Genomic DNA, 25,751 nt, shown 5'->3' on the forward strand with positions numbered 1-25,751 from the left:
TTTGCTATTAAATTGTCTGAGTTCCTTATATATTTTGCATAGTAATCCTTTATCATATTTATGGTTTACAAATATTTTCTCCTATTGATTGCTTTTTCAGTGTTCTTGACTGCTTCTTTATGCAGAAACTTTTTAGTTGGATGTACTCCCACTTACTGATACTTGTTTCTGTTGCTTGTGCCTTGGATGTCATATCCAAAACATCGTGCCAACACAAGGAGCTTTTCCCCTATGTTTTCGTCTAGGACTTTCATAGTTTCAGGTCTTATATTTAAGTCTTTAATCCACTTTGATCTATTTTTGTGCATTGTGTAAGATGGGGGTCCAGTTTCATTCTTTTGCATGTGGACATCCAATTTTCCCAACACTACTTATTGAAAAGAAAATTCTTTCCCTATTGAGTATTCTTGGCTCCCCTATCATGCTGACCATGTATGCATGGGTTTATTTCTGGGCTCTCAATTCTGTTCCATTGGTCTGTATGTCTGTTTTTATACCAATATACTGTTTTGATTACTATAGCTTTGTAATATAAATTGAAATCAAGATACCCCCAGGTTTTTTTTTTCATATATGTAAGGTTCAAGTGTACAACATTATAATTCAACATCTATATATAATACAAAGTGATTGCCCCCCACAAGTGTAGTTATCTTCCCTTACCCTCCAATTTACTTCCTTTGCCCCTTTTGCTCACTCCGCCTCCTTTTTCCCCTCTGGGATCTGTTTTCTGTGTCTGAAGGTGTGGTTTTATTTCACTTTGTTCATTTTTTTTTTAAAGATTCTATATATGCTTGCAATCCCATGGTCTTTGTTTTTCTCCTTCTAACTTACTTCACTTAGCATAATACCCTCAAGGTCCATCTGTGTTTTGCAAATAGCAAGATTTCATTCTTTTTAATGGTCGAGTAGTATTCTGTGTGTGTGTGTGTGTGTGTGTGTGTGTGTGTGTGTGTGTGTGTATACACACCACATCTTTATTCATTCTTTTGTACGCATTTAGTTTGTTTCCATATCTTGGTTGTTGTAAATAATGCATCAGTGAACATAGGGGTGCATTCATCTTTTCAAATTAGTATTTTTGTTTTTTTTGCATAAATACCCAGTAGTGGAATTGCTGGATCATATGGTAGTTCCATTCCTAATTTTTTGAGGAACCTCCATGCTGTTTTCCATAATAGCTGCTACAATTTGCATTCTCACCAACAATGTATGAGTGTTACTTTTTCAACACATCCTCTCCTATACTTGTTATTTCTTGTGTATTTGATAATAGCCTAATAGGTGTTACATGATAACACGTGGTGATTTTGATTTGCATTTCCCTAATGACTATTGATGTTGACTATCTTCTCATGTGCCTGTTGGTCATCTGCATGTCTTTGGAAAAGTGTATATTCAGATCCTCTGCCAATTTTAATCAGGTTGTTTTTTGTTGTTGTTGAGTTCCATAAATTCTTTATATGTTTTGGATATTAACCCCTTATCAGATATATGGTTTGCAAATACCATTTCCCATTCAATACATTGCCTTTTTGTCTTGATGATGATTTCTTTTTTTGTGTCATAACTTTTAAGTTTGATGTAGTCCCACTTGTTTTGTTTCCCCCTTCCTCCCCTTTGGACTTCGACACAAAAACAACCCTAAGACTGATGCCAGGGACCCTACCATCTATGTTTTCTTCTAGGAATTTTACAGTTTGAGTTCTTGCAATCATGTCTTTAATCTGTTTGAGTTAGTTTTTGTGTATGGTATAAAATAGTGATCTAGTTTTAGTCTTTTGCTTGTAACTGACCAGTTTTCTCATTACCATTTATTGAAGAGGCTGTCAGAGAAATTAAGAAAAAATCCAATTTACAGGTGCATCAGAAAGAATAAAACATCTAGGAATAAATGAATCAAGCAGGTGAAAGACCTATACACTGAAAACTGTAAGAGGCAGATGAAAGACAGTGTTACCTCCAGCTTTGTTCTTTCCAAGATTGCTTTGGCTGTTCGAAGTCTTTTATGATTTGAGACAAATTTTAGGATTGTTCTTTCTATTTCTGTGAAAAAAGCCCTTAGCATATTGATAAATATTTCATTGAATCTATGTATGGCTTTGAGTAGTATGTATACTGTAACAATGTTAACTTCTAATCCATGAACACAAGGTATCTTTCCATTTATTTGTGTTTTCTTCAATGTCTTTCACCAATGTCTTATAAGTTGGTGTATAGATGAGGAGAGCCTTTAATGTTGTAAGTCACGTTACTCGTCTTTATACTTAAATCCCTCTAGTGTCTTCCCACTGTGAGCAGAACATAACTGAAACTCTGTTTAATGGCCTGCAGAGCCCTTTGTAACTGGTCCCCTTTCAACACTGGCCTCATCTTCTTTGCTCTGGTCTTTTATTCTTCTTCGTCCTGTGCCTTAAACATATTAAGCTCCTTCAAGGCCCAGAGTGTTTAGATTCAGGTTTCCTCTGGTTTTTACACATTTCTGCTTATTAGTCAAGGTTCCACTCACATGCCATCCCTTTCTTGAGGACTTCTCCAACCACTTTTAATTAAAGGAGCATTTCAAGTCGCTCTGTATCATTTCTTCTTATTCATAGCACCTATCAGTCCTGAAATTGGTAAGTATGTGCTCATCTGTTTGTTTTCTACCTCTCTCCCCTAATGGTAAGGCCTGGTGGGCAGGGACCCTGTACACCAATTATTGATGTATTCTCAGTATCTCAAACAGTTCTAGGCACGTGATAAAAAAAGAAGAAGAGATCACCTCCATAAAATATCTTAAATAGGATGCTTAGGCTTTGCACAGAAAGCGCTGAGTTTTAAGCACAGTAGGGATATTATCAGAAGTTTGTGCTTAAGGAAAATCATCCTTGCAGTATCATAAAGCATGAGTTTGGGGCTTGGTGGAAGCAGAAAGACTAGTTAGGAAACTGTTGAGGTGATGCTGCCTCTATCCCCACCCCAAATGTTGACCTGGAGCAGGGAATGACATTGGAAAGAGTGAGATAGAAACAGAATACACTGAACTTGATGATAAATGGTATACACATATGAAGGAGAAAAGGAAGTCAAGGTGATATCCAGGTGTTTTTCTTGTGTATCTGAGTAAAGAGAGAAGTATGCACAGAAGATCTGGAAATGATAATCCTCAGCAGATGGATGGTAAATGAAGCCGTGAACCTGGGCGAAATCCTCCCGGGGGAGAGGGTGGAAAGAATGAGACCAGGAAGGGTTAGGGCTGAAATCCTGAGTTACACATATGAATTTAAAATCAAGTTATTGTTTTTTTAAATGTTTAAACCCATACTGAAGATAAAGTAATTAGAAAATTTGGGTATGAGGATGTAATTCCTCCCTTGTGTGAAGCCTCTTTCTGTTTCTGTCTACTTGTGTCTCTGGTTTATATTTTTGGCTTTGCTAAATAAAACAGGTAAACTAGTTCTGTAGTAGGTAAGGTTATATTGAGGGTAATTCTGCCTGACTGAGAAGCAACAACAATATGGCTTAATAGGATAAATAAATTATATGACAGACTTAAAGGTCAGTTTTGCATCTTGGAAAATAAATATTAGCGCGCGCGCGCACACACACACACACACACACACACACACACACACACACACAAACAGGAAATACTGATAGCATTATAATGCCTGTAAGTTAATGCTTCCAGGTAATCATTAATCAAGTAATTTTAAATGCCAAACAAGCAGGACCTTGTTTTCCTCCCCTCACACAGACAGGATCCAATGGCCCAATTAAGCATGAAAACTGCTAGAAGCTTCATCAGAAGCACCGGGAACTCAAACACCAGGTCCTACCCTCTGAATACTTATTGCCTGAAGTTTCTGATTATAATTTCTCTGAATTCATCAGAATTTCTAATTAGTTATGATTCTGTCTTCTTTATAGAAGACTCAAAAGCCAAGAATTAAGCATGTTCTCTTGAAGAAATAAAAAGTTTGAACAAATGTAAATTATCACTTTTCATAAGGGAAACATAGTTCAAAAGGGATTAAAAAATGATAAGTTAATGTGATTTCATTCCCTATCCTCATCCCCACCATGAAAATCTCTTATTCTCTAATAGGAAATGAAAAACTATTTTTCTAGGTCACATACATTTATATTGTTTCACTAATACTTGACAAGTTAAAAGCCCTTAAGAGTTTGAGTCAAATATAAGTTTATGAAGAGCCAGAAAATAATTGGAAATAGCCTATATTTAGCTTGTGTTTAACTAATCCATTTATATAATCTCTATGTTATTTGGAAATGTCTAATTTATTCTATTTGTGGATAACTCAATTGTCAATATAGTCACAACAAATTCTAGTATTTAATAAAGTCATAAGAACCAAGAATAATATGGCAGATAAACTATAGTGCAATAACATAGAATTTCTGCTTTAACCTGATACATGTGGTCCTGAAAATACTCACAATCTGCAAAACTATACTCTGAAAGTACCCAAGTTTTGGGGGGGGGGAATAGGCTTGAGGAAGACCAATGAAAACTTACACAACTTTGCAACCAGAGCACTTGCGAAAACAATTTTGAAAGAAACCTAATAAAAATACTAGCTTCTTTGAAAAGACATGTTTAAATTCCTATTTAATAGGTAGGTGAATGTTAGAGTAAATACAGGATTTAGTGTTGAAGGAAAACTGAAAGTAGCTTGATGGAAGATGCAAAAGGAAGGTTTGAGGCTGTTATAAAAACAAGACCAAGATGAAGTGAACAAGTGTATGGGAGAACTGCATGTTAAGCTCATCTCACGACAGGTAGGATAGACCACCTGATGCAGGAAAGATTGAGTGAGATGATTAGACATGGTGCATAGCCCTGTATTCACACGTGTTTAGCTGCTATTTCTTGCTGGGGAAAATATTAGAAAATCGCAATGATTCCCAGTTCACAAGTGCTGACTTCAGAGGAATGAACATGACCTTTAGACACAAAATGCTTGATTTCAAGTCTAGGGTCTTCTACCTTCAATCTCGGTTGTTGGGGGCAAGTTGCATGACTTCCAACCCTCTGTTGCTTGTCCTTAAAAATGGGTCTGATAACATCAGCTGCCTCCTATGTTGTTTTGAAGATTACAGAAGATAATACGGGAGGAGAGCTTTCCAAAGTAATGGACACATGGAAAGTGCTCCCTAAAGTACGTTGTTAAGGTTAAATAAAGATTCTTTGTGACATTCAGCCCTCTATAAACTGTCTGTATTACTTCTAAACTTACCTTAAATAAGGCCTTTTCTTGTAAAAGTTCCACCTTTTCAGCCAGATGTCATCCTAGTCAACTTTGCACCAAAGGCTGTTCTCAAAGGAACACGTTAGGTCTTTTAAAGACATCCAGATAAGTCCTAGTTCTGCCCCAAAATGATGGATCCCCTTGTGGCCTTCCTTCACAGTGAATTAGAGTAATTAGGAGGAAGAAAGGTCTAGATTTAATTAACTTTGCTTTTTGTAGTAAATTTAGCTGTTTTGACATTGTTATAACATAGTCACTTCTCCAACACCCCTCCCCAAAAATAAAGAAAGAAAAGAACTTGGGGAAATGACCATTGACATTTTTGTCTACACTTCTGAAAGGATGCTACACCGAATGGAGTATTTTTTTTTACCAAATAATAATGATGGAGTTTTACTTTACAATCTTATGACTATAATTGCTGTATAAATTTTGTAGGAAGAGCAGAAAATCCAGAAGTTAAACAACACCCTCCCTGAAGGGGCGGGGAGGGGAGGAGAGGGAAGGGAAATAAAAGGAAGGGAAGGGACCTCCCTGAGTTTTGCTTCTAGAAATATAGGAAACCCTTTAAGTTCTAAAAGGCATCTATAGCAGTATAACTAGATACAGAAAAAGTGCACCAAAAGTTATTTTTAATGCCTTCTAGACTTAGAAGAAAATGAAAAATTTCCAGCAGTTAAAAAATTCATAAACATATTGGGAGATTCTATAAATATGAGTAAACCTAGTCCAACAACATATAAAAAATAATCTATATGACCAAGAGGGTTTATTTTACATATGTGCAGGGTTGAATATTAGAAAACATAAAATCTAGTTCACTCTTATTAACAGATTAAGGGAGAAAAGGATATTATCATCTCACTAGATGAAGAAAATGTTTGATAATATTTGACCTTCATTTATTATTGTAAAAATCCCCAAGCAAACTAAGAATAGAAGGGGACTCAGCTGTCCTAATAAAATGTATCTACTAAAAGCCAACCACAAATATCATTTTAAGGTAAAAAGTTAGAAAACTTTCCTTTTACAATCAGAAAGAAGATCAGGATACCTGTTGCCATCACTTCGGATCACATAGTAGTAGAAGTATTAGACTAAACAATAAAAAATAATTGGGAAGGAAGATATTAATAAAATAAGCATTGAAATTTCTAGGAAGGTCACTAAAGGATAATATATAGAATGGGAACTGTCAAACTAGTCAAGCAAAAAGTGAAATTTAAAGTGAAGGAGAAAAAGAAAAGGTGGAATAGATTTAAAGTGCATCCATGTCCCTGTTGTCCGCCCACAGACACATACACGCAAAGATACTGGAAAGGAATCTGAATCTATCAGCAATTAAAATAAATTATGGGCACTTGGGTGGCTTAGTTGGTTGAGAACCCAACTCTTGATTTTGGCTCAGATCATGATCCCAGGGTCATGGAATGGAGCCAGAGTTGTTGGGCAGCTCACTTATTGTGGAGCCAGCTTGAAATTATCTCTGTGTCTCTCACTTTCTCTCTCTCTCTCTCTCTCTCTGCCCCTCTCCCCTGCTTGCTCACACTCTTTCTCTCAAATAATATTAAAATAAAATAGATTTTTAAAAATAAATCCAGAAAATTATAAACACAAAAGGCTGGAGATGGGGTTATCTCCTGGAAGTACCACAGAGAATGGAATCAGGATGAAGCCTAAATGATATTTGCCGTTACCTAATTCTGATATAGAATGATGAGGCCTTGGGTATCTTTTTATTGTTCTCCATATTAAATATACAATTAAGTGATCTATCAAATATCACAAATTTTTTTTTAATTCTTTTAATGTTTATTTTTTGAGAGAGAGTGAGCCGGAAAGGGGCAGAGAGAGAGGGAGACACAGAATCTGAAGCTGTCAGCACAGAGCCTGATGCAGGACTTGAATCCACAAACCATGAGATCATGACCTGAGCTGAAGTCTGATGCTCACTGACTGAGCCACCCAGGTGCCACAAATATCACAAAATTTTAAAAATAAACATTTAAATTTCCATAAAAACTAAACTATAAACTAAAGCCCCTCCTTTTAAGGGGCTTAATGCTAGCAATTAATGGTAGCAATTTTGGCAACATAAGTATCCTGTATGTAAAATGGAAAATAGTTCAAATAAATAGAATATTATTGACAAAAATAGCTCTGACCCCAAAATACCCTGGAGTCCCAGATGTTCTCATTAATGTATAAAAATGTTTAGAGATCGGATTAATGCATAAAAATTAGGAGGGATTGATTGTCCCCAGTAACAATACGGGGAAATCTCAGTATTTGGATTAAAAAAAACATGTTCTCTAGTTCTATGTAATTTGTTATCATAATAAAGCTTAGCTGTCATGTAGGATTTATTTAAAAACTGAACATTCCAGGGGCCCCTGGGTGGCTCAATTGGTTAAGCAGTCAACTTCGGCTCAAGTCATGATCTCACGGTTCATGGGTTCAAGCCCCACTTCTGGCTCTGTGCTGACAGCTCAGAGCCTGGAGCCTACTTTGGATTCTGTGTCTCCCTCTCTCTCTCTTCCCCTCCCCCGCTCATGCTCGCTCGCTCTCTCTCTCTCTCTCTCTCTCTCTCTCTCTGTGTCAAAAATAAATAAAACATTAAAAAAAACAACAACTAAACTTTCAATAGTGTAAGGACATTTATATATACAAGTATAATGTATATAATGTTAGTTGGTACTTTAAAGATTTCTTGAATGAATTTTATCCCTAGTTGTTATGACCTAACCATTACTTCCATCTAGTGGCAACGTACACTAATTATAGGCAAAGTAGTATGTGCTGAATTTAAAATCTTAAATATAAAGTGATTATGGTAATGTCATGTTGAGGAAATCATTTGAAAAATATTGAACATTATTCTCCATCCATACTGACCCCCCCACCTCATTTTTAATGGGCATATACTTAGAGTCATAATAACTGCTGCAGCCTACCCACAATTTTTGCAAACCTGGGTTCTCATTAGTAATCTTGCTTTCTCTTCAGGGTTATAAATATGCCTATCATTCTCATCTATAGATACTTAATTTCCTATGATAATGTTTATGGTTAGAAACTTCTATTCATCATTAACCTTAGCAATCTGATTTACTATGGGCATATAACACTTTATGAAGGGAAAAGAAAACCATTCCTCTTATTTTACATAGTTTTGCATTGTAATTATGGACCGTCAAGTATAGGAACTATCTTGTACCTTGACATTGTGTTGTATTACAAACGCTAAACTTTTTTTCTTTCCAGTTGCTGACTAAGAATAAACCAATATAAATAATATCTAGGTTAGCAATATTTCTTCATTTGACAGATGAAAAAATTGCAGTTTGAGCCTTTTACTAGAGTGGTAAGGATTTCAGTAGCCCCTCCCTTTGTCACCTTGGATCAACATAAGAAACTACAAAGTTATTAACCAGTTTGTAACACATTTAATTTTTTAATGTTTATTTATTTTTGAGAGAGACAGAGACAGAGACAGAGCATGAGCAGGGGAGGGGCAGAGACAGAGGGAGACACAGAGCCTGAAGCAGGCTCCAGGCTCTGAGCTGTCGGCACAGAGCCCAACGCGGAGCCCAAACACACAGACTGTGAGATCATGATCTGATACCTAACTGACCGATCCACCCAGGCACCCCTATAATATTTTTAATAACAGCTTGGTTGCCTAGAAGATTAGAAGTAAAAGAATAGTAGCATTTATTTTCAGTTTGATAGATTTACGAGTACTGTGTTCAAGGGTAGTGATGCTCTATTTAAATACCAACATTTTCTTCTCAAGTAATTTAGCAATACACACACACAAAAGCTAGATGCTTATTTTCCCTCTTTGGGGTCATAACTCTCTTTCACTGACATACTCATTTCTCCTACGTTTGAATTTTTTATTATTGTAATTAAGTGCTACTTTATGAACAATCATTTCAAAATACACGTTTGTTGATTTGGCAAGTTCACAATTATTTTTACACAAGTTTTGTTGAAATTAATTATGGCTTATCTGGAAAATTCCCAATACCAATGAGTTATGTAAAAGCTTGAACATGTTCCGCTGATATGATAGAAATATTTTGTGCAACTATTCGTCTCATCTACTCATTTTCTTTTTGATGAAATAAATAAGAATATTTGGCATTTTGAAGGAGGAGAGGCCCTTGAGTTGTTTTATGATTAAATGAACTAAAAACCTCAAAATCAGACTCTGATTATTGTTCATATGCAAAAAGGTTATGCATTTTTATGTGATATCATGAGCCTCGTTGCACCAGGAAGCGAGGGTATGTGACTTTTTTCCTGTCTCTAAATGATTTTCTATTGGCGTTGTCAGTAGTGGTCAGAGTCCTCTCATTTTGCCAGGAGATACACTTGGAAGGTGATTTCAATCTTGGCAGATGGTTATAGAGTTCTTTTACCCTGCATTCAGGTCAGATTTACATTTCTCAATTGTTGTTTTCATTAAATGGAAACAAGGATGTGTCGCTTCATTTAAGGCTCCTGTGAATTCAAAGCTTTGAGTAAAACCTCATTAATCTGTACCCCATTTGTTGAGAGGATGTAATAATTTAGAAAAGTGCTGGGCTGAAGTTTACTTTCCTGCTTTCCATAAAGAAAGGATTACTAACCCATTAACCAAATTAATAGTGCAAACAAGATTGGAAGAACAAATGGTTTTAAACACCCTGAAGCACTTTGGAAGCACCCGTATACCTAAAAACTATCTAAACTCAAAATACAAAATATTCCTAGCTTTTTTAAAAGCAGGATTTCTGTCCAGCAGCAATGATGAGAGTTTAAAATGGCCCTTATTTAAGATACTTCCTTACTTTGCTATTCCCCTGCTTTAAATCCATTGACTCCAAATCCGTTTACTCCAAATCCATTGCCTGCTTAGCTGAGCTCGGCAGGCAAATTATGAAGTTTTATAAAGACTGGGTTGCTTGTCAGGTTTACATAACAATGACCAGAGAAGTGAGAATGTCCTTCCTGATCAGTAGTGTTCAGGTACAGCTTTGGTGTCCAGCTTCTAGAGCAGCCAGCTATTTTAAATGGGAATGTTTAATTCATTCTGTGTCTCATTTTTAATATGTTTTAATACTCATTTTTAAATGTTTTCATTTTTTTGAAGAACTTAATTTTTTTCAGAGCAGTTTTTGGGTTTACAGCAAATTGACAGATTTTCCATTTACTCCCTGTCCCCACATTAACCTCCCCGTTATCAACATTACTCACCAAAATGGTACATTTTTACTAAGGATGAACCTACATTGTCATATCGTCAATACCCACAGTCCATAGTTTACCTTACGATTCACTCTTGGTGTTGTGCATTCTGTGGGTTTGGACAAATGTATAATGGCCTATATTTCTCATTATAATATCATACAGAGTATTTTTACTGCCCTGAAAATACTTCCGGATCTATGTATTCATATCTTCCCCCTCACCCAGAAACCTTGATATTTTTATTGTCTCCATAGTTTTGCCTTTTCCAGAATGTCATGGAGTTGGAATCATGGTGTGTAGCATTTTCAGATTGGCTTCTTACACTCAGCAATATTCATTTGAGTAAAGCTTTTCCATGTCTTTTCATGGCTTGATGGCTCATTTACTTTTAGCATTGAATAACAATACAAATAATCAATTGTCTGGATATGCTATACATTAGTTTTTCATAGAAATTGACCATGCGAATGCCCATGGCCGTGGACCCTAGCACACTGCCTACCACAGAGTCCTGCTTATGAATAGCAAGAATCCAGTGAATTTTGAATGAATGCATGAATGGATCTACTTCAGTATGTGCTAGAAAGTGTGGCATCAAGGTAGAGAATTCTTTTCTGCTCTGTTGAATAGGAAATGAATTCTTCATCTCTTTAGGGAACTAAAATAAACGATTTATCTCATACCTTGAAATTCCATAACGAGCTTACTAACAGTTTAAGCTTGGTCTGTCACTTGATATCATTTCCCTTTCCCCCACTCCCAATTACCTCATAAGATTGTGGACTTCTTTCTCAGGATGTTATCCCAAGGAAGGAAAGAGACCCAATATGGAATTTCATTTTCTCCTCCTCATCTTCTGAACTGTGATCACACACTGAAAGCTTCATCCTGTACTGATGTTTGAGAATCTGTTACCATGGAGCTATTCCCCAGCTCAAAGGATGGTTTCATTGCATACAGTGTTACAGCAAAAAAGAATGATCAAAATTAAACCTTAAAAAATGCTGATTAATAATAGACATGGGGAAAATATTTTCCAAAGTATTAGGTAGAGCACAATACATTTTTATGGTTGCCCTTGTTCTCCAAACATTGCCTTCTATTTTTTGCTTTATGTTTTTGGGAATTGTATTGCTTCTAAAAGTCCCTGCTGTCCACTAGCTTCTGGGCAAATGTCCAAAATACAAGTGGACATTAACTCAATTCAGCAGATAAGATTTCCTTAGAGACCTCCAGAAGACTTCACTAGTCCATTTCAACCAACCTGCCTCTGACCTGTGCCCTGCCAGACAAAGCTACTTAAAGAAAAATAATAAGATTTGGTGCTTGTATGAAGGTTAAGATGGACAAAAAAAGAATGAAGGATAAATACAAGATCTTGAAGCAAAGGTGACTTAGAGAATGAAGGTTACCCTGACACTAAAACAAATCCAGAGGGCATGTTGAGGCATTGTGATAAAGTCTCCAAATGAAGGTCTGTATCATATACAGAACCTGCCACTTTACAGCCAGTAATGATCCTACCGTGTGAGTTGTAACCTGTTTTTCTTCCATGGATCAAGAGGTCAGCCCTTATAGTTCTTGTGGGCCCACTCACAATTTTAGCAAATTAGAATTTTTCCATCATACTATAGCTCAAATATTTTATACCACTTTGAATTATATTAATGATGAAAATAAAAGTGGTATGTTTACCAAAAGCTTTTTTTTTCCTGATAGAAACTGATAATTTATTTTTTACAACTTTTAGGGGAAATAAAGTTTAGAAATAAATTAAGAGGCAAATGAAACGAGTCATAATTAAATTTTATGGATTACTTTCATATAGCTGTTAAGATATTTTCAAACTCCATGATTCTTTGGAGGGTGAAGGGTGATGGCTTTGTTGCAGAAAGAATTCAAGGCATTCTCTGCTTAGAGGACATTGGTCTAGACAGAAGCAGAAGTTCCATAAATGTGGGGGCTGCTGGTGTGTGGACCCAATAGTGGCCAGATGGACTACTGGCAGTATTTAGGTTTGGAACAAACTGGACACTTGAGGTATGCCACATAGTCCTGGCAATAGTCATTATGACACCAGGGGTCAAAAGCTAGAGAAATGAACAGGTTGTGACTTGTGCTTAGCATGGCATAGAGGTTAAGAGCTCAGGCTTCCAATTAACAGGTAGGTGTGTTTGTTTAAACTCTTTAAGCCTCAAGTTTTTCATCTGTGAAATTGGATTCATAATTTTATTTACCTCATAAGATAGCTGTAGTGATTAAATTAGGTGATGTGTGTAAATTCGGTTGGCCATTTATATATAATTCTGAGCATAGAGTAAGCATCTGGTAAGTGTAATATTCCTGTAGAAATTTAAAATCTACCTCATAGATGCATATATGCTTCAATTCTATGGCATTATGGTTCTTCATTATGTTGAGTTTTGGAGATCATGAGGAAGGGCTCAAGTATATTGTTCTTGATTTCTTATAACCAGTGTAGGTGAGTCTAAGTCTGCCTTAATAGTGTATCTCAATTTAGGTGAAGAGTTCAAGATGTTTCTGTCATGGAAATGACATCATTGATCATTAGAAAGTTTTATTCTCTAATCAGCAGGGCTTGATGTAAGGAGAATAAAAAGGAATTACTATACTTTTCTCTTTCTTACCACCTCCATCCTAAAGATGTCCTGATTTCTTTAATATAGTCCATTGTTGTCCTGGTGGAGTGCTAGGTATTCCAAAGCCTGAGAAATCACTAGCAGTCCCGTCTGGGATTCCACCATGTTAGGTTCGCAGAGTCCAGATATTTAACAGGTGATTGGCTGAATGTTGGACTGTCTTGGAATTTCAGCTGTCCAGGGAGGCAGCTACTCTGATTCAACCAACAGCTCCTGTTCTCCCTGACTCACAGCAAGTCCTGTATTTGGCAGCAGACCGCTCTTAATTCACTAATTTTCCTTGCCATTGGTGCATTGCAGCATTTGCTCTCTCTTTTCCTCCACCTCAGTAGGCCCATTTTTGCAAATCAGAAATCTGGTTTGACTTAGGGTCTGGCTTCTGTAGTTAGTTGGGCCCTGATATTCTCTGGGGTCTTCAAAATGCTTGTGAGGTGGCAGTGGCAGTGACCATATGTGATGTTCTACACATGTAGTAAGAAATGAGTGTTCAATCGTAAATGTTATAATAGATGACAAGCCTTTGAGATTTTCTAAGTATTGAGGGCTACGAGAGACTTTCAAATAAACACAGAGAACAAAAATAGAGCACACACAAAAAATTCATTTCTGTGGTGTATTTGGAGGGAAACAAAACCAACACTTTCTTTCCTCCCTTTCATATAATCTGGTATCTTCTAGGCACTTCATCCATCGCAATAGTTGCCCTCCTGAGAGTTGGGGACAACAAAAACTCTATTTTCTTTTTTTTTTTTTTAAAGAAGCTGAAAGCAGTTCGTTCATAATAGACAAGAGCCTTCAACTTCTTAGTGGTTGATGTGGGCATTTCATTTCTGACCTTTAATGTATTTACCAGTACAAGCAACTGATAATGGAAAACATCAGCTTCAAAGCCCTTCACAGCTCTGAAACATTTTCATCTATTGCTGAATTATTACAGTTTCCTGAAGACAAATGGGATACAGATTACTTTATTAGAAAAAAAATGTTTCCTATTTAAACTTAATGTGAAGGGTGGTCCAACACTGGATGTAAACAACTTATCTGAGGTGGATGCAGATAAATGCTAACTGAAAAGGAATGATTGTATCTTAGGCCTGGATGTGGAAAATTAAGACTGAATTTTCACGGTGACAAAAGGCTAGTGAGTTATTATTTTTTTAATTTATTTTTATTTTATTATTTTTTTTTTATTTTTTAAATTGGTTAGCAGATAGTGCAATAATGATTTCAGGAATAGATTCCTTAATACCCCTTACCCTCTTAGCCCATCCCCCCTCCCACAACCCCTCCAGTAACCCTGTGTTTGCTCTCCATATTTAAGAGTCTCTTATGTTTTGTCCCCCTCCCTGTTTTTACATTATTTTTGCTTCACTTCTCTTACGTTCATCTGTTGTGTGTCTTAGAGTCCTTTTATGAGTAAAGTCATTGATGTCAAAGGCCAGTGAATTCTTAACCCAAAACTGATAAGTAGATAATAATTAGAAAAATAAAACTTTTTTTCTTTTCTCTTTTCTTCTCTTTTCTTTTCTCTTATTCTGAAAAAGCACACATGTGTCCACTAGATTTCATATTAAGTCGAAGGCTTAACTGCCATTGTAGGGTAGGGGTGGGGGAAGGAAGCTAAGCTTTTTTTCTCAAACTGCTAAAGCAGATTGTCTATTAAAAAACTTAATAGAGAATTCAAAAACAGAGACCTTCACAGTAGGGGAAAGAGGTCACTAGGTTGGGAAAGAGTGAATCTAATAGCAATAAGCAACTTTAGTTCTTCTGCCAGGAAGTTCAGTTCTAAAGACTGACATAATGTAAACTCAATCCATTTATACGCTCTCTTATTTCAGAATATTAGAGCTATGGCTTCAATAGTTCGTTGCTGTCAATATTTCCCTAAAATAAAAGTTGGATAAAGGCGTTTGTGTACTGTCTTCAGGAAACATGTAACCCCCTCAGTGTGTGTGTGTGTGTGTGTGTGTGTGTGTGTGTGTGTGTGTGTGTGTATAACATATGTTCACAAAGAGAGGAAACAGAACAACTCAGAAATACATTCTTAATATTGAAAAGCCTAGTCAAGAAAGTGTTCCCTGACTCTGTTCACCAAACCAATCTTTGAAAACTAGAGCTTTTTTGTTTTATAAAATACTCATAATTGGTATGTATATGCACTATGAATATCTTTCATGAATACTTACATACATCTTCTTAGTACCCACTTACTCCATTTCTTGACTTCCATATCATACCATTTTATTTGATCAGCCTCCATTCTGAAATTTATACACTGGAATTCATTCAGCAAATATTTATTCTATATCTATTCTATGGAAGTCACTCCAGGGAGAATAAGATAAGGGGCTCACAGTCTGGAGGAGGAGACAGAAATGTCAACAGATCACTCCAAGTCAGTCTGATCTGTATTGCAACACAGGTATGATCAGAACAAAATGGGGACATAGTAAGATACATTCTCCCCAGGGGGACCCAGGAATATCCCTCAGTGGCAGTGACATTTGAGCTGCCTAAGAATTAAAAGGGTGTGTTTAGAATCTCTAGTTAAGATTAATAGGCAAGATTTTTATAGAAATAATGGCACCTAGATAAGACGTATGCTGTTTATATAAAAGATAAGTCTTCTCAGGAATGAAATAAGTTTCATTTATTTCAAGTGTCTTCCTTAATGCCCCTTACCCATTTAGCCCATTCTTCCTACCCACAACCCCTCCAGCAACCCTCAGTTTGTTCTCTATATTTAGAAATAAAAACTTAATTTTAGAGTAAGTCATAGTAAATATTTTTCATTTGGAGGAAATTTAAAAAGATCACCAAATGGGAACAATGCACTGTGAAAAGACCTCCACATGACTTTTGCTAGGTAGACATCTGAGTCTATATGTACCTTTCATTTTCCTCTCTATATGAAGTTCTATAGCAGAAAACATCAGAGAGAGTTTAAGCCTGGGAAGGTTTACCTAATCCGGTTAATTTTTCCAGGTACCGCAATGACCAGTAGATATTTCATAATCAAAGGCAAACTAAGTCATAGAAAGGTTGTTTGGGGGTCTTGGAACTCACAAGTGACAAAATAATAAATTGAACTTTAAGATCTTAATTATGCACTAATGTCCTAACTGTTCACAAAGTATTAGGTGGTTTTGTTGTGGGAAGACTGAAAGTCGATATTGATTGATTGATTATTTACTAAATAGCTCAGTGTCACATGCCCTGAGAACTCTCTCTGCTTGTATTTAAGACTGGTACTTACTTACCAGAACCTATTCCTTTTCTCCTACAAGGACATCACTCTGGTAATTCTTAACCTCTCTTCTGCATCATCAATATTTTTCTGTCTATAAGGTCTTTCCTAACAGCATACTAACATGCTGTTCTTTAGTCCAGTGTTAATTTTTTTTCTCTACTCAGCTTCTACAGGTAGCAAGTTCCTACTTCTCTCCTTTACACTGTGAAACTCTTTCAAAGAGTTGTCTATGCACACACAGTGTGTATTTCCTCTCCTCTTATTCTCTCCTAAGGCCCCCCCTCTAGTCAGGCATTCACCCCCACCACTCCACAGAAACTGCTATTATAAAGGTTACTCGTGTACTCCAAGTGGTTGACTTCAGTGGTCTTTTTCCAATCTCATCTTAATTGACCTCCAGCTGCATTGACACAGTAGATCCCTCCTTCCTGCCTCCTTGAAACATTGTCTTCTTTAACTCCCAGGATAACATGCTTTCCACCCATGTCATAACTATTTGAATTTCTAATCAAAATTAAAGCTTATAATACCTGAAACTGAGCTCATGAGTTATGCCACTCCTACCCCTACATCTCCATTCCCTCCCACCAGCTTCCCCAACTCAGGTAATGGCAACTCCATACTTGGTTGTGCAGGACAACTTGTACTCAGTCTCTCTTTCTTTCACACTTCACATTCAGTCCATCGGCAAACTTTACCCTCACAATCCATCTAGACTCTGACCACTTCTCACCAGCTCCACTGCGGCCACCCTGGTCTAAGCTATCATCATTTCATTCTCTTAGCTGTTCACAGTAGTCCCTTATTGTCCCTCTAATTGTATTCTTGCTTCAGACTATTCTTAAGGCAACAGTCTTAGTTGTTCTGGTTAAATAGAAGTCTTCTCCTCAAAACTTTCCACTTTCCCTTTACAGTGGCTCATAAGGCTCTAATTCATCCACCCTCCTGTTACCCCTGTAACATTGTCTTCTCTTATTCTCCCTCTAATCCATGAAGCCATAGACTCTCTGGTCTCCTTACTATTCCTCTATTTCAAAGGTCGGCAAATATTTTCTCTAAAGGGAAAGATGGTAAATAATTGAGGCTTTGTGGGCATATGGCTACTGAAATCTGAAGTTGTATCATATAAAAAGTGCCATAGATAATCCCATGAATAGATGTGGCCATGTCCAATTAAACTTTATTTACAATAAAAGACAACAGGTGGGATTTCTCTCACTGTGTTTTTTTTTTAATTTTTTAACGTTTATTTATTTTTGAGACAGAGACAGAGCATGAATGGGGGAGGGTCAGAGAGAGGGAGACACAGAATCTGAAACAGGCTCCAGACTCTGAGCTGTCAGCACAGAGCCCAACGCGAGACTCAAACTCACAGACTGTGAGATCATGACCTGAGCCGAAGTGGGCCGCTTAACCGACTGAGCCACCCAGGCGCCCCATCACTGTGGTTTAAATAGCCTTTCTGATTCATGAAGTAAACCCCTACCTCAGAACCCTAGCGGTTTCAAATGCTTGGAATCCTCTTCCTCCAGATAGCTGCCTGGCTTCCCCTTCATCTCTTACTGGAATCTACTCAAATGTCACCTTCTTAATGAGTTTTTTTTTTTTTCCACTCAGAATACTGGTAGAACACAGATAGCATACTCAAATGAGAAAAGTTGAAGAAAAGTTTAACAATCAATCATAGGGGCAGGGAGTAGGGAGGCCAGGAGGGATAAGTATATGCCAAGCCTGCTAATGCAGAGCCTTAGATGGGCCTTAGATGGACAAGGAGTGGGGACAGTTGTAGAACCTAGAACAGAGGTGGGTAGACAAGGCCCCCTTGAGAGAAGCAGCAACCTTTTGAACTTCTGTTTAAGTTCCTTATTATTCGAACCAAATCTGAAGCCAGAGGGCAAAGGAGTTCACTGATACAATCTATATGGTCAGTCTCTTGGAACTGAAGAGTTGAGAGAAAGGTGGAGAGTATATCTGGTGAGCCAAATGAAAGATGTCACACAAAAAGGGCTTTTTCACCCACCATATGTAAAATTGCAACCAGCTACATCATTTAAGGGGCCACTTGTTAAAAAAAAAAAATTACTAGGAAGTTCGAGATGATGACAGTGGAGCATCAGAGCCAATATGGAGCCCTTCTGAGTGTGAGGCCCTATGTGACAGTAGAGGCTGCATATCCATGAGACCAGCTTTGGTGTCTGTCCTTGTCCCCGGCACAGAACTTCCTACTCCTCTTCCCTGCTTTATGTTTCTCCAATACACCTGTCTGGATCTTAATGCTGTAGAACTTATTTAGTTTATTTGTTACATTGTACGTATAATGCCTGGAACACTCCCTGATACATAGTAAATGCAATGTGTAATTTACATGAATAAGCCATTCTCCTGAAAAAGTAAGAAAGACCACAAAAAGGGATCATCTAATGATTCATATTGGTAAGTAGCCCTGCTCTTTCTTTTCACTAACCATAACTCAAAGCTAAGTGCAGGCCTGTGTCTCCCATTGGAAAGGGTAATTTTTTAAACTGTCAGTATTTAAGGTTATCTGTCTTAACAATTTCCTATAAAAAGGTAGTAATCAAAACAAGGCCTCTAACAAACTAATGTTTGATGTTTAGAATAAAAATGTGTGCATGAAGATAATTTTTAAGTTTTCTAAGGATTATTTCCCTGATATGAATTTAGCTAATATTCATTGTGGTTTTCCCGCTCACTCCACAAGCAGTGTTTGTCAGAGTTCAGTACCTGGCCTACTTCTGTTCTCACTATGCACTGTTTTTCATGTTTTGTTTTGTTTTTTTTTTTAAGATTTTATGTTTAAGTAATCTCTACACCCAGTGTGGGGCTTGAACTCAGAACCTGAAGACGGGGAGCCACATACTCTAGTCAGCCAGGTGCCCCTTTGCATTGTCTGCCACAAACTCCCCTATAGCCATGGGATCAAATTAGCACTTTAAGCAAATGGGGCACTAACACTGTCTCCACCCTGTATCTTCCACACGAACTTCAAAGTGTATGTGCTACAGTCTACGTGCCTACCACATATCATTACTTGTAGATCTCATAGGGACCTCAAACTCGTTCAGAATGCATGAAATTGCATATCCTTTGTCCCACTTTAGCCACCAGCCTGCTCTCCCTGCTTTGTATCTGAGGACAGCATCTTTATCCCCCATGAGCCATGTCAGAAATCTGGGACTCATTAGTGGCTTCTCTCTCTTCCTCATGCACTATCAAACGGATCCCACAGCTCATTGCTCTTCACCTCTTAAATATCTCTCCTATCTTTGTCTTCCTTCTCACCTTCGCATGTCTTGTCCTATTCCATTTTGACAGTGATTTCTTAAGTGGTCTTCTTGCCTTTAACATGTTGTTAATTCTGACATTCACAGTGCTGCTAAAGTGGCCTTCTCACATGAAAATCTTACCATGTCTCTGGCTGGTAAAGTTCATTCAGTAGCTCCTCCTCACAGCATGAACACTGAGCTCCTTCAGAAGGCAAATAAAATCCTCCAAGGTATTCTCTTAAAGTCTTCAATTTATGCTACTTTACCAAGCAACTGTACTTATTCAACCAAGTCTTTTCCATTCCACTTAATGTTGTTCATCCTGTGGAGAATGCTTTCCCCACTCTTATCAACTCAACAAACCTCTGCTGCCCTAGAAGACTCACCTCCCTCCCCTCTATTGCTGCTGCAACTTGTAACAACTCCATTGTAGCCGTGCACAGCACATTGTAATGGTCTGGAGATACCTTGCTCTTTACCAGACTCTAAACTCCTTTCGAAAAGAGACACTTTTTTATCCTTGTATCCCTGTGCCTGGCACCTCGTAGGTGCTCAATAAAAATGAGATGAAGAGATGCTACGTAATGATAATGTTCATAGTTGTGCATCAACTTAAACCGCAGGCTAGAACTATACAAGCATACTTTTAAATATTTAACTTTAAAGTCTTTTAAACAATATTCTAAATAATCTGTTAACCAATTATTTTTGTCTACAAAGCATTAAAGGAAATTAGTTTTATTTTTTTCTAATGATTATGAAAAATTACTTTATTAATAAAAAATTAGTATTTTATAATTGTTAAATTTATATAAAAGCTTTAGAAAGATAATGAAATATATTTATCTGGATACACGCAAGTACTTGATACTTAATCACACTTGTGAATAAAATATTTCAGGAGTTTTTTTTTTAATTATAGTCATATGGTCTAAACTGAGGGTCAACCATATCTAATTGAAAGTTAATATTTTATACACACAGCTAATGTTGAAGTTATTGTTATATATGTCTTAACCCCATTCTTATGTCATTCGGCATCAAATAATAACTGCATTCTGTTAAAATATATACTAATATTAGAATGCATTATCACAGCCTGATGGTCAGATTAAAATTTGACTATAATGTTTGAAAAGAGTACCATGTGCTATAACTGTGCAGTGTTCCCTGGTTTTCTGTGGGGCACATTAAAAGGATAATGTTCTTGTTGGAGGAATATATAGGGCAATAAACAGTTTTGTGGGTGATTAAACAGAGAAGTGAAGCCGAATCTTCCAATTACCAGCAAAAGGCTCTTATTGCAAATATGTTACAGTAACATGAAAATTTCCTTTTGTATATTAGTTTTTATTACATATTATTTAATGAGCTTGATTATTAGCTTTATACTAAGCAGTAAGCAGATGTGTACACTTAAAACATCCTAAATTGAATTTCCAAAATCAAAATCCAAGTTAATATCACTAGACCCCAAAATAACTTTTCACTTTCCAGAAACTATTTCTGTGCCCATAGAAAAGCAGGAAGAAGAGAAGAGAGGACTGACATTTAATCTAGAATAGATATGCCTTTGGGTAGAGATAGCTGCTGAGTAAAGCTGACAGATTTCTACAAAAAGTACAGTTCATAGATAGAAAAACTGTACATCTACAGGCTATTAAATCTGGACTTTCTGAAGAAAGACAATTCAGCTAACCCTCATCATCTCTGAAGTAAGATAATTATTCATCTTGGAGTAGTATCAGCATCTACTGATTATATTAACTAGAATAGGATTATTTTTTAAATAGAAGTAAAATACAGAAAAAGGACTGGAAAACCATTATATTTTCTTTTAGGACTGTGAATTGAATGTTGATATCTTCCACCCTTTGACCCCATTTTTAAGGACAGGCTTCAAAGAGAGATACATTATTTGATGGGGATGTGTAAGCCTGGAGAGAGAGGATTGGAAAAATGTCAGCCAGAAGAAGTTCCCTCATATTGAAACACGTATGATGGTGGTTTTATACTATACACCAGATTTTGTAGAAAGAAATTCAAGACCAGACTACTGGGAAGCTTGTGTGGTACCCCAAAACATTTGCGACAGGAAGTAAGGAGAGCTGGGCCTCCATCTGTACATCCACATCCTTTGTAAAGTAACTCAAGATTTGAATGGGCCGTTTATTACAGTGATGTTTAGATGCAATTTCATCCCATTGCCTATATTCTCTTCCTCTATCAATAGCTACACACACGCACGGACATACACACACACAAATACACAAACTTTCAAATAAAAGTTTCTTACCTCTTTTGCCACATCCCTTTGGTTATTTTCCTTTGGAAAATCAGACATAATGTGCTATCACATGTCATTCATATATACCAGTATGAATGTCCATTTAAGAGCCATCCATTAAGAGTCACGAAGAAGTTGTAATTTGTATGGGTGATTAGAAAATGGAGGTATCTTGTCATTACTCTGTTGGTTATGGTTCAACATTTCACTGGAACAGGCAATTCTTTATATATAATTCCATTATAACGTTGCATGGGATTTTGTCATAAGAGTTAAGTATCAGAAGGTAGTTGCCCATTTATAGGAGTCAGTAATAAAAATAAAATAGATGTCAACCTCTGGGTTATGAATTAGCAAATAAAAAGAAGTGTTCTAATCATAGGAAACCACCATGGGGCATTCCTACTTTCCTCTATTCCCTTTTCTAATATCTAGGATCTTTTTGAGTAGAGTCTTCTATTTGAGTAGGTGGTTTGAAAGCTATAGACTCTGTAACTAGATAATTTGAGAGAGAAAGATTGGAGGGAATTTAAAAAGTAACCGTTGATTTACAATAAAGTGTGGTTTTAAGGAATATTTGCAGTCTTTTCTTCCATTTTCTTTACCTTCAACTTCCCCACAGTCAAGCATTTCTGTAGAGCCTAACTACTATGGATAAAAAGCTTATTTATTCCAGTAGGGATTAAAGAGACTTCATGGAAACCATAGTAGTGTAACTGTTATAGTAAGTTATAACTGTTATAATAAGTTGTAACTTCTCTGTGCTTTTTACTTCCTCACTGATAAAATCAAAGGTCTTATTTTTTTTCCATTAAAATTGTTCTAGCTTTAACCTTCTGTAATCTATGATACTTGGTTCACTACAGATTCAGTTCTTGTTCCCCGCTGATGGATTAAAATCTATTCTCAAGTTCTTTAGGCAAGCTGTTCCTTCTCTTCCCCACATCCCTTCACGGTGTGGAGGTTTCTTCCTTGAGTGGTTGAAGGTAGGCATGCTCCCTCCCTGAAGTGGTAGAGAAATATGTACCAGAGGGATCTTCATGATGGCAGAACAACCATGCTGCCATGACAGTGGAGGGTGGAGAATCCAAAAATGCTGGGTTGCTGGACTTGAAAACAGTAGCATTATTAACAATAGCGAGTGTCCCAGTCATTTTGTTGTTCAATGGAATTGAAACCAAGATTTTAAAATACAGTTCACTTATATGCGATAAGATATAATAACCATATATTGGTTACTTTTAAAATATAAGCTTTTATAATATGGGACACTGCCACATTACAAAAAGAAGTAAGAAAAACACTAATGTTTAGACATTCTAAGACAGGCATTGAAGCATGCTTTTTTGTTGCTTTCTGTTTTTGTTTTGTTTTGTTTTGTTTTTCCTCCCGCGGTAATGGCCAATCATGAACCCCAAACAAGCTGTGGCAATTACCATGAGTAAACCTCAGTTCAACTAAATGAGAGGAAGAGATCTTATGTTTTGTAGCTGATCATTTCAGTGATACTGAACCTCAAAATCTATCCCATCAGCTGTTTTTTGAAATCCCGAATTAAACCTCTACACTCAGCATTGGTTCTCAACTTGGACATAAAAGCATTACCAAAGACACTTCTTCAAAATGCGATTTCTGGGATCCTAAGCCTAAAGATAGTGAGTTAGAAAACTTAATGTGGGACTTAGGAATCACAAATTTCAATAATCTTCCCCCACCAAGAAAATGAGGATTTATGAGATGAGAATCTAGAGTTGGAACAAAGCCACTCAGAAGTTAATCACATTTTCTAAATCTTCTGAAGTCATACCCATATAGTCTTTTATTTTAAAATAGTACTAATACAATAGTACTAATTTACCTTTTAAACTCTTCAGGCATAAATAAAATGATCATATAACATAATTAACATAATAGGTATATGATAATATAAATGAATATAAAATATTTTAATGTTACACGTAATCACTGAATTATTAATTTTATATTAACTGTTTTTATTCATAGAGCACAGGATTAAATAAAGTAGTCTTTAGTTCATTAAATATCAGAGTTTCCTGGTTATCAAGTTTCTGTGCCACAGTTAGGAGGTTACCTTCTTTATCTTATTGCCATTTGTTATTTTAGAGCTAAATTGTGTTTCAATGTTCTAAAGAAAATTTTCCTGGAGCCCTGACTGGTGATCACGGCTACTCTTTTTTCTCTGCAGTGTTCTTGCTTTTGTTTTTGTGAATGTTTCATCTTATTTCCTCAAGGCCTCTTAGAGTTGTTTGAATGTTGGCTTTTGAAAAGATTGTTTGTAAAAGGCTTGGGGAAATAAATTGAAATGTCTAGACAATGAGAAAAGAGGTTAGCCAAATATTAAATACTAGAGGAATATCATATGACTTAAAATTTTTTTCTGTTGTAACCATCCATCACATATAATGAGATTTGCTTTTTAAATACCAATGCATTATTTTTCCATAATGGCTTTCTTCTGAAGATCTGTGTCTCACACAAATTTTTTTCTGTGACTTAGTGAGGAAGTGGAAGTATTCTGGCTGGTGTTTTGTCGTGATGTTCTCAAGAGGAAACTGTGTAGGGACCCTAAAGTATTAAAAATAAAGATGTTCCAACACCTGGGTGGCTCATTCAGTTAAACGTCTGACTTTAGCTCAGGTCATGATCTCATGGTTTGTGGGTTCGAGCTCCATGTCAGGCTCTGTGCTGTCAGGGCAGAGCCTGCTTGGGATTCTCTCTCTTCCCCCTTCTCTCTGCCCCTCCTCAACTTGCACTTTCTCCCTCCCCCCCCCCTCAAATAAATAAAAAAAGTTATTCTACAAAAAAAGATTTCTTATTTTCATTCTAAAACACTTTTCCCTACACTGTTAAATTCTCTTTTTATAAATTGAGTTATAAAGACATAGGACATTATGTTAGCTTCAGGTATACAATATACTGACTTGATATTTGTATATATTGCAAAATAAGCACCACTATAAGTCTAGTTAACATCTGTCACCATACGTAGTCACGACTTTGTTTTTCTTGTAATCAGAACCTTTAAGATCTGTTGTCATCAACTTTCCAATATTTGATATGGTTTTATTGGCTATAGTCACCATGCTGTACATTTTGTCCCCATGAATTATTTATGTGATAACTGAAAGTTTGTACCTAAAAACATTTTTAACATGGAATTTTTAAATTGTTTCCACTCAAAGTAGTATTTTATACATTCTTTTTTGGGGGGTTTATTTATTTATTTTGAGAGAGAAAGTGTGCGTGTATGCTTATACACTAAAATGAGCCAAGGAGGGGCAGAGATGGAGAGAGAATCCCAAGCAGGCTCCATGCTATTAGCATGCTATTAACATGGAGCCTGACTCATGGGGTTCAAACTCATGAACCATGAGATCATGACCTAAGCCAAAATTAAGGGTCGAGTGCTTACCTGGGCCACCCAGGTACCCCTAATACATGCTTTCTGACAGATCTTATCTAGGTTAAAATTTTGCTACTTTGATTGTGGTTCTTTTTGCATTAATTTTATTTTTTAAAACATTTCATTAAAGTGTTGTTTATCTTGATGAAAGAGGGTTTTTGGTGCCTCCTTAAATGTGATGCCTGAAGTAAATGTGTAAGTGGTCTCACATTAGACTGGCCCTATTCCCTATTATTAATATGCTGTGTGGTAAGAAAGTACAGTATTAGGAGGCATTAACAGTAGATGTCAGCAACCAGCACGTTGTCTAGCATGGGCAGACCCTCTTTAAATTCAATTAAAATTTTGGTCAG

Source organism: Herpailurus yagouaroundi, unplaced genomic scaffold (assembly GCF_014898765.1).
Source record: "Herpailurus yagouaroundi ecotype Mexico unplaced genomic scaffold, PumYag 100, whole genome shotgun sequence".
In the NCBI taxonomy this organism is placed as follows: domain Eukaryota; kingdom Metazoa; phylum Chordata; class Mammalia; order Carnivora; family Felidae; genus Herpailurus; species Herpailurus yagouaroundi.